The following is a 17315-nucleotide window of genomic DNA, read 5'->3' on the forward strand; positions in this document are numbered from 1 at the left end:
GCTCATGAACAGTTTGGAATAACCAATATAGAGAAACACACATAGCCCTTATTCAGAAACTCAGCTTTAAAACAAGCCGTCAGGACTTCTGTAACTTTGTGATGTCACAACAAAGCAGTCACCACTCTCAGACATGATAAGAGCCTCTCTTCTGATTGGCTCTGAGTGTTTACCTCACAGACCTGTTGTTACCAAAGCTCCAGAGAAAAGCCTGAGAGAGGAGATGTAAAACCACACTGTGATGGTTTTGGTACTTAAACCCAAAAATATATCTTCTTATGGATATAAACACTGAAATACACTTAATTAAGTCTGGTTACTATGGAGAGGTAATTTTTACCATTCTTTTTACCTTCTGAAGGTGTTTTCAGAGGCTCTCTATGCTGAAAATATAGAAAATGTGAATAGAGGCTCAAAGACATGTTTAACCATTGTGAAAATGTAAGCGTATCAACAGAGAATATCAAACACCCTGAGATATTCACTTTGAGGAGATAGCTCTGCCATGAATACGCTGTGATACTGCTGAGAGGGCGAATCAAAAGGACAGCATCACAGCTCTCACTGCATTGGCTGCAGAGGCAAAAGTGATACACAGCAGCTGGGTGTTCATCTAAAACAGCTATGTGATGGTGCTCCAGAGCAGCTCATCATAGCGGACATGTTGGAAAAAGAGGAAGTGGAGGGTACAGAACTGTACAGCTTTTTTAGATGACGTCAGAGGCAGCATGAAAGTCTTCAACGGGACAAATTACAGCGTGTAGAGAAACGTCACTGGCTGTAAACTACATTGTGAGTTTTGTAGAAAGATATTTTGTCAGGCTAGCAGCTGTGTGAGGCTGCACACGCTCACAATAGGTGCATTTCCTTTAACCTGCTTAATGCGCAATTTGAAATTGCAAATTAAAAAACAAGTAATGGAAAGTGTAATGGAATATTTCAGAAAAAAGTCTCAAACGTTGCAAAAAAATGTATACACTTGCATGATGTGGTTTTTCAGACTGTTAGACAAAGCAAAATTTCACAAAAGTGAAATTAAGACCCCTTTTCCGCATTTAAGAAGAAAAAAATACTTCTATTTTGTGCAAAGCTGCAATGAAAACACGGCTAATGACAATGCTTATGTGTTGATCCTAAGCAGGTGTAATGTTGAGTGTTTCAGCATGGTCACATATATTAATTAGCAATAAACACCAAGCACAGCCGAGGCTGATGGGAATGTCATTAGTTTCTCAAGGATTTTCAAGAGGAAATACCAGAGGTGGTTACAGTTCATCCTCTGGGAACCATAAATATCTGCACTAGGGCTGCAACTAACTATTATTTTCATCATTGATTAATTTTCTTGAATTGAACAGATTAATCGTTTGGTCAATAAAATGTCAGGAAAGGAAAATAATGCTCACCAAGGTGACAACTTCAAATATCCAAAAGTCAAAATTTTACAACTGTAAAAGACAAAGGAGACCACAAAATATTCCCATTCAAGAAGATGGAACCAGATAATTTTAAACTTAAACTAATTAATTGATGATCAAAATTGCCAATAATAATGGCCATCAATTTTCTGTTGATTAATTGATGATCAAAATTGTCAATAACAATGACCATCAATTTTGTGTTGTTGGGCTTATTGTTTTACTGGCAATCCATTCAACAGTCAAAAAAAAGAGTCAGCATTGTGATGGCAATAGAGGAAAAGTCAGTAGGGTTCGTCCGCCGGGAAATTTGAAACTCGGAGTTAGCAAACAGCAGCAAAAATCTGCCCCTCCACCTAAAAAGTTCCCTGTTTTCAGGCCAAGTCAAAACTTTTCAGTCTATTTGATAAATCTACAGTTACAACAATCACACTGATGTGACTTTACATTTATAAATGGCCTTAGATCTCCATCTAGCCTAATCAATACTGGAGAGATGCACACAAACTGACATAGTGTCTCATTCTGCACCATATGCCAGATATAGATCATATTACGGTGATGAAATTAAGTTTTCACTGTCCAACTGTCATTTGCTGTCACCTCTCACAGCTGGCAAACATCTGTCGCCCCCTGACTTAAATGATTAATCAATCATCAAAATAGCCATTGATTAATTTTATGTCAAGTGACAGATAGATTAATCAAGTAAGTGCTCTGGCACTACAGTTATCTGAGTTAGCATTAACTGCTGTGGATATTACGTGGAAAGATGGGATGTTTCTTTGTTAGGAAGCCACTGAGCTCAACACATCTTATTTTGACAGGAAGTCTTTTACTCATTAAAGCTGTTCTTTAAACATACGCAATTCAAATTAACAGTGGCAGCACTCAGTGAAAGCATCTGACCCCCCTCCTCCCCTACCACACCCTTTGTCATTGTACAGCAAGATGTGATAACATCATGTCAGGCTATGAACTTTTCCTAACCTTGTCTTGCCTCGAAATTTCTTCAACCCTTTTAAGAAGCTGGAACCAGGGAATTTGGGACATTTTGCTAAAGAAACTATTATTCAATAATCAAAATAACTGCCAATTCTTTTTCTGTCAAGTTGCTAATACAGTAATAGATTCAGCTCTACATAAAACTTTTATATTTTTTCATTTGTTGAAAGGAAGCATCTTTAAAAGACAAAGGAGAAAAACAGAAAGTTAAAATTATACACAACAGGAAACTCCTCACTCATGCTGACCAGACAAAGGGAGAATTTATTCAAGTAACTGTATTGTCAATAAGAAACAAAGAAAAGGAAAAAATTGAAAAAAACTAAAGTCAATCACCAAATATCTACCATTAAATTACTGTTGCTGTGTCACTTCCAGGACTCATCAGAAAAGTTAAAGGGACACTATATCACTGTTTTATGGGAATGTCCTGTTCTCAAAGATTTGGACATGTTATTTTATGTTTCTCATATTATTAATTAGGATCTTCCTTTCTGCCCCAAGTTATGTGTTTCTGTTTTTGTGTAACTTGTATGTTACATATAAGAAAACGATCTGCATGCAGCTTTACACCAAATATACAATTGCTGTGTTCTGGAAAAATCCATTAAAAAGCCATATCTTAGCCAGCGGCTCAAAGGACTTTCATGCTCACTATGTATGGAAAAATTAACATGTGTATTACAGCAATAATCTAAAGAATTTGAAAAGATGTGATTTTATTTATTTATTTATTTTTTCACCATTTCTGGAGGATAACGATATCTTAAAGTATAAAGTTGTGTTTTACACAGGTTTGGTAAATTTAGGTAACTTTGATTTTCTTTCATGAAATTTTACTTACATTGTGAGGATGATTTCTTGAGAAGATGAGAAGAACTTATTGGAGGGCGGAGAATTTGACAGATATGGATTAATATAGTACATACTGGAAGGTTGAAGCTCAGGTGAACATTTTATTATCGATGATCAACGGGGCAATAATCAGCAAACATGCGTTCAGGAAATATTGACAAAGAGCAACTCTTGAACACAGATCTTATATAGGTTGTATCATGTGCTCTAACACTATACCTTACCATACAACTCCTGACTACCGTAAATCAGTATCTTCTTGCATATCTGCTAGACTCCCTGGCACCATCACATTGTCAAGTGCCAGTTATATAAGTACAGGTTAGACATAGGCCCAAAACAAAATTCCACTATCATACATGTATGTGTATAGTTATATGCACACTAAGCCTGTTTTTTACCTCTCTTTTTATTGTGTATTGTATGTTTGACACAGATTACATCCTATGGCAAAAAAAGAAAACGGAGAAGGTATCACAACCTGAGGCTACTGATAACCAGAGCACCAAGAGTTCAGCTGAGGCCTGACTGATGAGCTCAACAAAGACAGACTGGACGTCTGCTGAGCCTCGACACACTGGTCAGACCTCTCTCAGTGTCCGTACTGAGGATTTACTGTTAAGACAACATTTGTGTATTCCTTACACACAGCACAGGACAACTCTAATTGAAAACAAAATGTCACACACACACTTGATCTTCATTTACAAGAGCAGCACTGCATCCTCGTCAACACTTTTAGCTGCAGCCGGTCCTGAGGTGACCGCGCTCCAACATTAGGCTCCAGTTACTGTCTCTATTTACATTCCTCAGGCTCGGAGGAGCCACCTGCTCCAGCCGTTGCTGGCTCTGCTTACCGAGCACAGCAGGCCACGGCTGAAACCTGAACCGGTGACGTACAGCAGATTGTTTATCAGGTTCAGGCAAATGTGGGAAATGCAAATGGAGAAGCAGCTTTAATGCAGTGACGGCACAGAGCTGCCCTTTGTTTCCACACAGAAATACTTCCACAGAGCAGTTTATAGGAGCAGGTAAGGGTGGGAGGGTCTTAATGACACCTGATGAAACTTAAGCAGTGGACACAGTTATTTTATGGGACAGTCTCTTGAACCATCTTGCCTGTGTGCCAACCAGCCATGTCTATAAAGCTGTAAAACCTGAGCAGGCGAGCCTCTAACTGCTGCACCCTCAGATTTACTTTCATTTAATCCTCATTTGACTCCAACTGTCACGTAAACACGGAGAAACATCAGAACTGACTGAGACTTAAGTCGTTACCAGTTGGTCTGAACCATTTTGACCACTGATCATTCTGACTTGGTGATTGGAGCTTGGTATCTTTTGGAATCAATTTTCACTACATGTCTGACAAACTCTCCTGGTTCCAGATCTCTGAATCCCTGTCCACCTCTCTGATCCGATCAGCAGTTCTAAGCTCCATCTACAAACAACAGCAACAGGAAAGTTGCCACAAAAATGGCAACGAGTGTGGATGAGATTAACACAGCTGTAAAAGCTGTTGGGAGTCCACTTACAGAAACAACAACTCTTATCGGGTACAGTTAACAGGTCCTGTGTCAACTGAAAATCAGCAGCTAAGATCACTCACACAAAAAAAAAACAACAAATAATCCCCCACCCAAACAAAGAAACAACTGATGTGAACGCACTGCTTGGCTAAATGAAGCTAATTGTTTTCTTCTTTTCTTACTTTAAGGAATGTGAACACCTTTTCTTACATCACCTTTTTTCATTTAAAGGTCCCATATTGTAAAAAGGAGATGGCCATGTCTTTTTTTATTATTATTATTATTATTATTATTATTATAAAGCACTGTGAAACTGGGAAAGTATCAAAGCCTCAGTCCACAGAGAAATGCACACACATGTATTCAGACACTGAGCCTTAAAACGAGCTGTCAGGACTTCTGGAACTTTGTGATGTCACAACATAGCAGTCACTGCTCTCAGCTATTCACCAACCCCCACCCACCTGGACTCACCATCCAACCTTGCAGGGTTTGGTTTCTCTGAGTGTTTACCTGAAATCTGCTATATTTTTATTAGATCACAGACAGTCAGCCAATCAGAAGAGAGGCTGAGAGCCATTTTTTAAAGTGAAATTAAAGTCAATATTTGAAACTCAAACTTCATTCAGGACTAGTCAGGTTCATGCCTGGAGGCCCACATTGCTTGTGGGGCCCCTGGGCACCCAGAAACCAACCACTACTCTAAAGCAGAAGTGATCAAATGATTAGTCAATGAGACAACTGACAGAAAATTAACTGGCAACTATTTTGATAACAATGTTTTATGTCATTTTTAAGCAAAAATGCTAAAAACTCACTGATACCAGTTTCTCAGATGTGAGTATTTGCAAATTTCCTTATTTTATTATGATGGTAAACTCAACATTTTGGGGGTTTTGACCGCTGGGCTTCAGGGAATAACGGTCTTGTGAATGACTTTTTCCTGGCATTTTATACAATGAACAATCAATGGGTGAATTAATGAGGTAGACATTTGTTAGATACACTGATGATGAAATTAACTGTTGTTTGCAGGCTCACAGTTCTCCTTAGATGGAATTATATGAACTTACACAAGGTTTTCAGACAGAAAAACTTAACACAATTTGATAAAACACAACTGTACAACAAATGCGCTCAATATAAATTAAAACAATAAAAGGTCTTAAAACTAAATTTTGACTCTATGAGATTAAGACAAGGTGATATTCTGCTCATTTCTAACAAATTAATCCCATTATAAATACCCAAATGATGTTTATTAAACTACGCCAGTGCCCACTTTGCCAGGTTGGTAACATCTAAAACATTATATAATATCATAAATCCCTTCATATCATTAATGTTCCTGGTCTTAAAGGATAGATTCTAATTTTTAAGGCTACCTTAACACAATACAATGCTCATATGTCCATGTACAGACTGAAATAGTTACTAGTAGCTGTGGTAATTTCCTCTGTTCATACTGGCTGTGAAAAGATCCATTGGGGGGAGTTGGGGACAAAATCCACAGTCCCGTCTGTGCAAAGCTGCATTTAAGAAAAGACTAATTTCACAAGGTATTCACCAACTCAGACTGCTGGAGCTTCACATTACCATCAGATGAAGTTAACAGTCACAGTGAAGTCACACTGAGAAAGGCTCTCTTTAAAGCAAGTATAAACAGTGAGGGGCATTTAAAAGGCTGCAATTCACCTCAGTCACACTACAATTCAAGCTTATCAAACTAAACTAAAGGAATTCAACAACAGAGTCTGGTGGTCCCCCCCCCCCCCCCTCACATGTCCGGTGTGTAAATATCCTCCTGAAAACACCATTAAATCCCATCAAACACATACATCCACAGGCTTTCAGTGGCCTCATACAGCAAAGAGATGGATGTTTACAGCAGCAAAGGAAGGCAGTGCACCCGAGCTGAGACTCAAACCAGACCTCGACTGAGCCTGAGAATTTTAAAGCTTCAAAGTATTGATTATGTTCAGTGGAAATGTACAATCACCAATCATCAATCATCCGGCGCACAGGTGCAGCAGTGTGTGGGCGCACCTGTGCTTCAGGATGACAAACAGGTGCTCCCCTGCCACAAAAGAAAAACAACAACAACAACAACAAAAATAGGCGATTGAAAGTTAAATTTGGGTAACAGGAAGTGTCCTGGGCTACCTGCTACCTGCTACCTGCGTTATGTTGTCTTTCAGCAAGCGGCAGAAAGCGTCTCCCTTCAGCGGCCACGATGCCACGTCCAGGGCGGTCGGCGCGGACGGTTAACCGGCGGCCGGACGGTTAACCGGCGGCCGGACGGAAACTTGCCGTTATTCCGGTCAACAAGCGAACACCTCCATGAATTAACGTGGACTGTTTTAACCCAGAGACGGCCGCGAAGCTGGGCTGAAGTTACAGCGGCCAGTTCCTCCTCCGCGCCGAAAACTGTCACCAAAAGCCGACACTTACCTCCAGCGACTGTCCGTTGACCGCCGGGAGGAGGAGGAGGAGGAGGAGGAGGAGGAGAGCTCGGCGGTCCGCGTGTCCACAGCCTCCGGGAGCACTTTGTTGTTGTTGTTGTTGTTGTTGTTGTTGTTTCCCGCGACAGAAATTAAGTCCCGTTCCGGGGTCACTTCGTAGCCGGACAGCGGCGGCAACAACAACCGCGGCAGCGGCAGCGGCAGCGGCAACGGTCGGTCTCCGGTCAGCCCGCTGTCAACGCTCAGCACGGGAGGGGGGCGGGGGGCGGGAGGGGGGTGCGGAGGCTGCGGCCGCGCATGCGCCCACTGACTTGCTACTGCGAAACAAAGATCGTCTGGTAACAAGATGCTTTCACTCAGTCACAAATCCGGTGTTTGAGTGTCGACAACTGTCAATGTGTCATATTCATGTTGATAAGCAGCAATGTGCCAAACCTCCATACACTTTAAGATTGATTTTCTAATAACATAACATTTTGAGAAGTTTGATTATTTATATATATGAGGGGTTGGGACCTTTTACCTGTCTGTACCAAATTTCTCATAATCAGTCCATAATATCAAGAATGCCAGTAACATCTCTACTAAGCTCAAAGGTAATAACAACAATAATTTTTGCTTCAAGCCTTCTTCGCCCTCAGAGTAAATCCCTGCAGCCATGTGAAGGCAGCAGAACAGACAAGTATGTTCCATCTGCAGCCTCTAATTTAGAAACTGAAGCCAAGGCCGCTGTCAAATGACAGCTCAGACCACTGTGGCTGTGTGCACCTCAGACTGCTTGTAGCTCATGGTTTAGTCCAGCACACAACACAGGATCTTCAGACATTTTTTTTTTTTACTGTAGCCCACAACGAACAAAGTCAGTCACTGCCCATAATTATTGTTTGAAGTTAAAATATGCAAGATTATCCACTGGAAACATGACATGGCTGGGCGCTCCATGTTTCCACAAACTAAGAATCAACTTTGAAAGCACCATCATTTTTCTCTGGCATAATTTCTGCAATGCTGCATATTTACATGTTGGCACCCCGAGCCTCCCATACAGCAACATTATTTTCTACCTTGCAAATCCATTTTTGCAATGTCCCACTGTGACTGCCACATCTCATTAAAATGTATGAGATAAGTGATGTAACTAGACAACTGTGTCTACTAAAAATTAGATTATGTTCTTCCAGCATGTGATAAGGTTTCAGCTACAAAATACTTTGGTAAAGGTTTGGGAAAATTTCAATTTGGAAAAGTAAGAATGTCCTGTTGACTTTTTCAACAGGACTTTTTCATTTCCCCGACTTTAATCAACACAACAATTAAAATACCTCCAAGCAGATAAATTAAATTAAATATGTTGTCAATGACTGTTAAAAAATCACTTAAAGGTTCAGTATAAACATTTGTTTCTATGCTGGTGTTAAAAAAAAACATAAACAGGACAGCTTTAGCCTGTTTCTTTGAAAATGTATTCTGTGCTGTAATGGTTATATGAAAGTAATTTTGAGGACGCAGGATTTGAAGGGCAAAGTTTTATTGGAACAATCTTGTTTTGAGGATAATTCAATTTGTCTGTATGAACAACCTAAGCATGTGTGTTTGGACCACCTCATTGACCCCGTAGCCCCTGTGCAATATTCTAAATATTGTCATTATTGTCAACTAATGCCATAAAATGTGTAGGTTTTAGGGTCAGCATGTACTGTCAAGATCCTTTTTCTCAGGAGTGCTTAACATGCATATACTGTGCATAGTAATGATTTTAAAGAAAAAAACACTGAACCAGCTTTTTAAATATCCCCTACATTTATCACAAAGAGTATTAATGCCAAAGTAAGACAGAGCCTTAACTGTATGTAACAGTAAGAGACTGCATGTTGAAGCAATGCAGTAATAATTGAAGAGCTCCCAGCTCAGGTTTCCACCGTGCTGCAGTAATCCTGCAGTCATCAGAAAGCTGTGGAAGAAGAACTTCACAGTTGCTCAGTTCTCTGTAATGTGAAGCTCATTTGAATACAGGGAAACGACAGCGGGAATGTGTGAAAATTCACAGTCAATGTGTGAAGACTGTGAAGTTTTATTTCCATAGTGAGTTTTATAGTTTTATTTCTATTGCAGGCCTTTGTTGATTAGCTGCTGCTAAATAAAATTTTTTTTTTAAAAAGTTTACTTTGGAAAATTGTGTCATGGAAGAATAATATGACCTGAAAAGTGTGACTGTTTATTGTTTGACCATAAATCAAGTTACAGTAAGGTCACCATGTTTTACTCAGGTTTCAACTGTATCACACAGTCTTCTTTGTCTTCATCATCTTCCTCGATTTCCTTGGCAGATTGAGTTGGTATATGTGATGCAAAAGTTGATATGTGGTTGATCAAAATATACATGTGGACCCTTGGATTTTTTTTCTTCCTTCAAGGTCAAGAATAAACTTTAATCTGCTGTTGCAAATTAAATATACAATAGTAGAAAAATGCACACATTACATTAAAGGTCCCATATAGTAGCAAAAAGGTAGATGTCCATGTCTCTTTTGATTATAAAGGTTCTATATATAGGTTCTATGTGAATACTGGGAAAGTATCAAAGCCTCAGTCCACAGAGAAATGCAACACAACCTGTATTCAGAAACTGAGCCTTAAAACGAGCTGTCAGGACTTCTGGAACTTTGTGATGTCACAACAAAGCAGTCACCTTTCTCAGCCACGCCCCAAGATCCACCCACCTGGACCCATGATCCAACCTAATATAATAGGTTGGATCATGGGTCATATAGATAATTATGATTATAGATAATCATATAGATATTTTTTTTCTGAAATCTGCTATATTTTTATTTGGCTCATTTATCTATTTTTCCTAATCAGCTTTGTTGTCAACTATTGTTTCCAAGGTCATGAATAAACCTTAAATCTATAAATACACAAAGAAGATGTCTATCAAAGACACTAAATGGACATTGTGGTGAGATTGTTTTGTCAAAACCTCAGTTTACATTAGATACCTGTGGGAGAGAGAGTTCTGTGTATAATTGGCTTAAGTGCTGTTTTTGGGTCCAAGAATCCACAGCAGAGTAACACCTCTTACTTTTTTAACTCCACTAAGGTGCAAAAACACAAAGCTGTCCCCCAGCAGAAGCCAAGGCAATTCAGGTAACACTAAGTAAACCTGCTGGTGAGTCACCACCACCGCTGTGTAGATTAATGCACTAAGAAGTGCATCGTATTCAACACCTCGTATCTGTCAAATGAGCAGAGTGGCGGGGTATTCAGATCAGTTCATGCCCTGTCATGTCAAAAATCGCAGTAATTGCAGCAATCTCCATAGTTAGCTGGCTTTTCTTGTTAATTAAACACTGTGGTGAATAATCACACGCAAGTTGAGCCTGTGCTGATGAAGATGACATGTGACAGCTGATCATTTAGGCTCCTGTGGTGTTTGAGCTGTGTGTACATCATCATTATCATTATTGTCAACACCTCTCATGTTATTCCTTTATAATACAGAAATAGTACTATCACTCTTATCTGCCTTTCTTCCCTTACTCTCTGTCTATTTTTGTCACATTCAAAATCAACTCTGTTTTTCTTTCACACACACACACACACACACACACACACACACACACACACCGTTGACGCCCTCCCCTCCATCTGGCATGTGCTTCACGCCACAGACGTCAGATCCCCCACGTCTATCTTTAACGCCGTGCATCACCAGCCGTCTCAGCCCTTAAAGCAGCGAGGAGGGCGATGCTTATCTGTCATGTTGCACCACTCAGTGGCTCTGCATGCTCAAGTAACCCTGTTTAGATGGAGAGACACACTGGCTGTTGTTGTGCTGCATCAGCAAAGTGCTGGGTTACAGGGGTGAGCGTATGTGTGTGAGTGTGTGTGTCAGCTCTGTCTGCCTCACTTAGCAGCAGGTGGACTGGAGAGTGAGAGAGCCTCCCTCTCTGCAGCAGCCCCACAGCCTGTTTTCATACAAACACCCACAACTTTTGATGGTTTTCACACTTGGCATCGCTGGTCTGGTTTCACACTTATTACGATCCTGTGGAGCTATGGAAGTTTAATAATGCAAAACTGTCGAGCAACTGGCCTCATATTTAAACCTAATGGTCATTTGATTAGCATTACATTATGCAATATGACTTTGCCTTATTTTTTTACACTGTGTTCAGATTTGCAATGGTGGTGCATGTAAAAAAAAAAAAAACGGCCTTCTCATTGATTTCCATGACATGGACGTAGAGTCAAGGTCTGACGAGTGAAGCCAATGCTGAAGAGCCTTAAACCTGCATTCTATCTAATGACCATCAGGGGGCGACTCCATTGGTTGTTAAAAGAAGTGTGATTGTATTGAAGTCTATTGGAAAATGTCTCTACTTCTCTCTTGATTTATTACCTCAGTAAACTTTTTCCTAATGAGTTTATGGTCTCAGTCTCTAGTTTCAAGTCTTCTTCAATACAACATGATGTTCACTTTTAAAATTACGGTCCCATTTAGAGGAAAATAGACCATAAAACAGGGTATGCATTTGGGTGGGGCTACTGTGTGATTGACAGACTGGAACCACACAGCAACCTGCCTGACAATCAGAACAGAGTACAGAGCAGGTCAGCTCCACCCCTCACTCCTCCTCAGCTACATCTGCTCATCCAAATATGGTTTCTTCTGGTTTCAAAAAACCAAGAGGGCGACGACCAAATTACAAACTCGAGGCTTCAAAACGACAGTTCACAAACCACCAGGTGAGGTCACGGTGGGTTGCCAAAGGTGACCCCGCCATCACTCACTAACAGTGTTGATGTCTGCAGAAATACTGAGATCAGAGACACATGATGAGTCAGAAGCTGTGGACTTGAAGAATTCAGATGCTTGAGTCTCAGTATCAGATTAAAGAGATTAAAGAATCTGATTTCCAGTTTGTAGAGCTTATTAATCATGTGTTGCACTGGTCTGGTTTAACTTCTTCTAACACTCAATTGATCCATAAAAATCCTGTCCACTGGAATATTTGAAAACTGAAGGCATTTGGGGCATTAAAATTCATTCCTGATCATGTTTTCAGTTGTAAATCAGATTTAGTCCAAATCTGTGCCGACAGTGTTGTCAGTGAAGGACTCTTTTGTTTACAGCAAATTAAGTTACTCATGATTTATTGATGATAAAATGCTGCAAGTAGCCATTAGGCATGTGCACTTAATTATCATCTGTGGTGGTGATCTGTCTCATTCTTCACTGATGCCACAAACTCCACAAACAATACACAGTTTCTTTGGCTGCATGCTGTGGTAAAAACAAGATCACAGGAGACTGAAACCTGCATATAAGACTGTGGAGGTCTCTATGGTCCACACTGGTCAGCACCAGTGTCTCTGAGTATGTGGAGTCCAGTCTGCAGGTGAGGTGAGAGACATAAAAACAGGATCGACATGGACATACAGCGGGTTACTAATGATGGATTTGCTGCAAGAGGAGGTAGCACATAAACTGACATATACAGAGTGCACATATACCAGATATAATAGTACATACAGTATGTGAAAGGTATAGTATGAACAAATGAACTAGAAGAGACTTCACTACATGTGAATATGAGATGCACATGATTTATTATTATACATTTTGGTGCACAGCCCAAACACCATAGACTGCATAACTGAGGCCGGAGCAGACCCTGGCAGGAGTCTGTCTGAATCTGTCCCGGGAAGAAGTCCTGAGCCCTCCGCTGAGCACCACAGAGAACGTGGAAAAGGGCCAGTTTATGAATGGGAAGAAACTGATGGAAGGACAGAACACACGCAGTGACTGGATAAATGAGACTAAGTGGGAGGTAGGAGCAGAGAGGACAGACAGGACCGGAGTGAACCTGGCTCAGCTTCATCGACCAACAGACCAATGTGCCATCCCTGGAGTCGTGCTGCTAGAGCAGCGAGCAAGAAATCAACAGTGTTTTTATGTCTTTACTACGGCAGAAATGGAAGCCAGTGCCTCACAGCGATATGTTACATTACAGGTCAAATCATAAAGTCAGGCACTGGCGCCAAACCAGAGTCTGGAGCCGATACTGAAACTACATTGAGATGGTTTTTGGTTTTTTAAAACCACAGATAACACAGGAGAAGTAAAAAATATAGGACCTTTAAGGTGTCAGATATGGAAATGTTGCACATTTTCTTTTTCAGAATAAACTGGCACAATGTGAATAATTCATACATAATATCTTTAAGATATAAAATATAGCTATTTTTAGCGCAGTGACATTGGTTAGGTTTGTGGTGAAACTGACACTACTTTCACCAGCCTCACAATCAATAAGTAACACAGCTGTAACATGGATGGCTTCAAAAGCTTAGTGTTGAACCCCAGCGCAGCCCCTGCAGCCGGCACATAAAAGCTGCTGAGTCATGGCTCAGCGCTCCCTCAGTGAGAACTAAATGGTTTTATATGATGTTAAACAATTGGCTGATCAAGTGAGACCAGCTGTGCTGAATGGCCTCCCTGAAGGGCTCGAATCGCCGGTGTCTTTACCGAACACATGAATGTGCCATTACACATCAGAGTGTGTCTAACAAAGTCAGCTGCACACACACACACACACACACACACACACACACTTGACTTAACTGAATTTAAAAATGGAAAACAAACAAAAGGCCGATAATTCAAATGCAAATGAGCAGCTTCGCATTTTGTCTTCATTTGATGAGCACAAAGATCAGGACGGAGTTTACAGTGCAACAGTGTCATTTCTCCACACCTATGAAACCTCACAAGAGTAATGATTTAGTTCGATTTGGTCCTTGAAACTAATTGTTTATTCATTTACACTTGTTATTCATTATGTCCCACCTCCAACTTGATTAGTGCAGATGCCCAGTGATTAATACAGGAGCACAGGTGTAATCCTTTCACAGCCTTGGGCAGCTGACTTTAGTCATGAGTTACCGTTAACACCATGAATCTCATGTTCAGTCGCAGGAGCTGCAATGAAAAAACCCCCCACCTCAGACGTGCTCACACCTCCTTCAGCACTTCTGTCTCTTTTGTTTGAAACTTCCAGGCTTTCTGCTGTTTCAACTGCTGCTCTCTGCGAACAAGAAAACCTTAATGCTTGAATCATTGCATGCACATGTAGGGGGTTATATGAACTTAGTTTTTATGTGTTTTCATGTATTTTATGTATTTTTTATGTATTTTATCTACACATTTACTTATTTTGCTTCATTTCACTTGACTTGCATGTTGCATTTTTCAGTTATGGCTCATTCTATAATTTTGTTCCCTGCCATGAAAATGAGAAAAGAAGCCCATAGGTTGTCTATGCAGCTTATTATGATCCATAGTTACATTTTGTTGCTAGGCGACATCTATTGGTTGTAGTAATGAAGACAGAAGCAAAAGGAAAAGTGCGGTGATGTAGCTCAAAGTTCAGTTCACAAAGGTTAAGATGAACTAGTTTACATTCATAGCTCACAATTCTGGATTTGAACTAGTTCACGGTCCAAAAAAAGGAGCTACTTCATATTAATTTCTTCTGTTTTTTAAAAATTGTTTTTCAGCAGAACCTCATCCTACCCATCCACCCCAGCCTCAAATCATTCAAACTACATGAATTACTGTTTACTGCTGTACAGTCACAGACAGTGATTACTTTTAAAAGATAAGAAAAACCAATGTGAGTTTATGTCTTTTGTGAATACGCTGTGAGTGACTCAGAAGGAGGATCTTTGTTGGTTCATGGTCTGACCCTTTCTTAATGATTTCTTGTGATCATCCTTCACTGCCAGATATTTATAGACTGGTCCGATGCTTCAACTCAGTGTGTTGTTTCAGATTCGTTACCGATGTGGCTGTTCATTCAGACCCAGCTGTGAGATTTTTTCTGCTGGAATCTGCGGCGATATGTTCATAAAAGTTTTCAAATGTTAATACAAACTGACCTCAGCCGCACCAGTAGCTGCACTGTTTGTGTTGCCAGCACTACGCAACACCAAAGATACTCTCTACCCTATACTGCTCCGCATCACACGCCAGGTGCCATAAACACTTGCCTGCTGTTGTAAAACAAAAACACTGTTCTTCCTCCTCTGGTGTTTTTTTTCAGTTTCGTTCAGTTCATCGTTCACCAAAGTCTGAGTTCGTTCAATGAAGGGTGCCAATTTAGCAATGGCAACAAAGTCTGTGTCAGGTAGAGGTGGGGGCGGATGGTTGGGTCAACAAAACACAGGAATATGACAACATTAAGCACATTGTTATTATTGTAACCATGGCAACACAGATTGGCTAATTGAGTTGAGGAATTACTTATTTCAACCAAAATCAGACCTTTTCCTAAAACCAACCAAGTCATGACTATTATTATAGTAACCATGGCTATGAAGGTAGGTATGCCTCTCTCAGTACAGTCTGCGTGTTTATTATCGCAACCATGACAACGGAGGTTCGGTACACCTGTTGCCATAGGGGTGCTATTTCAGGAGACACTCTTATAGGTCGTATCAGAGGGTTGAAAAAAAAAAAAGACCTGTGTGGTTGTTGAGGTTGGAGGACATGTTGGATAAAACTTAAAAACTTTAAACCTCACCAAGTTTTTTTCTGAATCAACTTGCACCAGGGAATCTAACCAAGACAAAATCATTTAGTTCCGAGAAGTTATTGGGTTATAGCAGCACCAGTGTGTTGACTGAGCTGTGGCTGAGGCAACAGAGCTAGCATTTGATCCAAAGATCACAACACAGCAAAATAAACCTGAGATTTATGCATCAGCACAGTCCGGCGCCGATCCCTGAGCTCATACCTTTTGTGTCCTCACATAAAGAAACATGATGTTAACAGCTGCGAGTGCCTCATCTACTCCCTCTTCTGCCTTTGCCTTTCACGCTCTCACTTCCACTGACGCACAAATGTTGACACTCTCCCAGTTCCCCCTTTGTTGGAGTCACCTTCAGCCTCGCTGTTTATCACTCCCTTCGCTTGAAGGAACCTCTTCCTCTGTTTTTCCTCGCCACCGATCTATTCATCGCCTCCATTTGTCCTTCAACTCCACAGCTGCATTACAATCAAGGGATCAGGACAGAAAAAAAGAGAAGGAACAGTTGAGTACAGCAATACTGTGTGTGTGTGTGTGTGTGTTTGTGTGTGTGAGTCTCTTGAGGAGTAGAAGCGATTTTGCAGTGTGATAACAGACGCACACATGCTGGTCATCAGGCCTCTGATTGTGCTCTTGATACTCTATGTCTATGATTATAAGCAACACTGACATTCTCTGTGGTTTGACATTTGACATTTGACATTTTCTCCTCTTTTAGTGCTAAATAAAACTGCACAAATTAAAAATGATGTAGTTTTATTGATCTAAACACCATCCACCTCTAATTTCTTGTTCATTTTATGTATAGCTAGTGGGTGGAAGCATCTTTCTTTGAAGCTTGGATTGGTTGTGTGTGGGAAGCTGGTGAGGGATCACACACGACTGGTGGATTGCATACAGGATGTTTTGAATTTAAAATGCTGGTGCTCACAGTAACATTTATTTTTGTCCAATTGTGCATCGTATTTTAACATCATAAGAGTTACCTTGTAAGCATTTATCTCAAAGTACAGCCGAGTTTGGCATGATGAAGGTGCTGGAAAAGTCACCAAAGCTGTTGGGGTTCATCCTCTGTGGACCATGACTGTCGCCATCCATCCATCCAGTAACTGTTGAGGTGTTTTTCTCTGGACCAAAGTAGACCCTCAGGAGTCATCCCCAGAGTTAGCCCGCTGATGTGGCTAAGAGTGAAATCTGAACTCACCGGTGATTCATCTTTTCCTCTTTTATCCCCTCAGTTACTTTGGGTATAAACCAGCACATAACACCTCACTGTATTTCTGTCTGTTGGAGTTGCCAATGTGTGAAGCAGCTTTTATCTCCATCTCACTGTCATTCAGACTCAGGTTGAGTCTGTGATCTGCCAAAACTAGAGGTGATGATGACACCTTCGAATTTGGATACAAACAGTGTCAGAGCACATTAACACTGACTTGGAGCAGAGTGGGTGGA

General features: G+C 40.6%; 1 protein-coding gene across 3 annotated transcripts in view; it reads right to left on the reverse strand.

The window, feature by feature from the left end:
- Positions 1 to 7528, reverse strand: part of LOC139624601 (spermatid perinuclear RNA-binding protein-like) — a 75749-nt gene extending 68221 nt beyond the window's left edge. For all 3 annotated transcript variants that reach the window (XM_071483858.1, XM_071483859.1, XM_071483860.1), the window contains exon 1: positions 7259 to 7528. The gene's annotated coding sequence lies outside the window, so the exon portion shown is untranslated. The remainder of the gene's footprint in view (positions 1 to 7258) is intronic.
- Between the last annotated feature and the right edge of the window lie 9787 nt (positions 7529 to 17315).

Source organism: Trachinotus anak, unplaced genomic scaffold (assembly GCF_046630095.1).
Source record: "Trachinotus anak isolate AG129_WGS33_773 ecotype Australia unplaced genomic scaffold, CSIRO_AGI_Tana_v1 ptg000008l, whole genome shotgun sequence".
Lineage (NCBI taxonomy): Eukaryota > Metazoa > Chordata > Actinopteri > Carangiformes > Carangidae > Trachinotus > Trachinotus anak.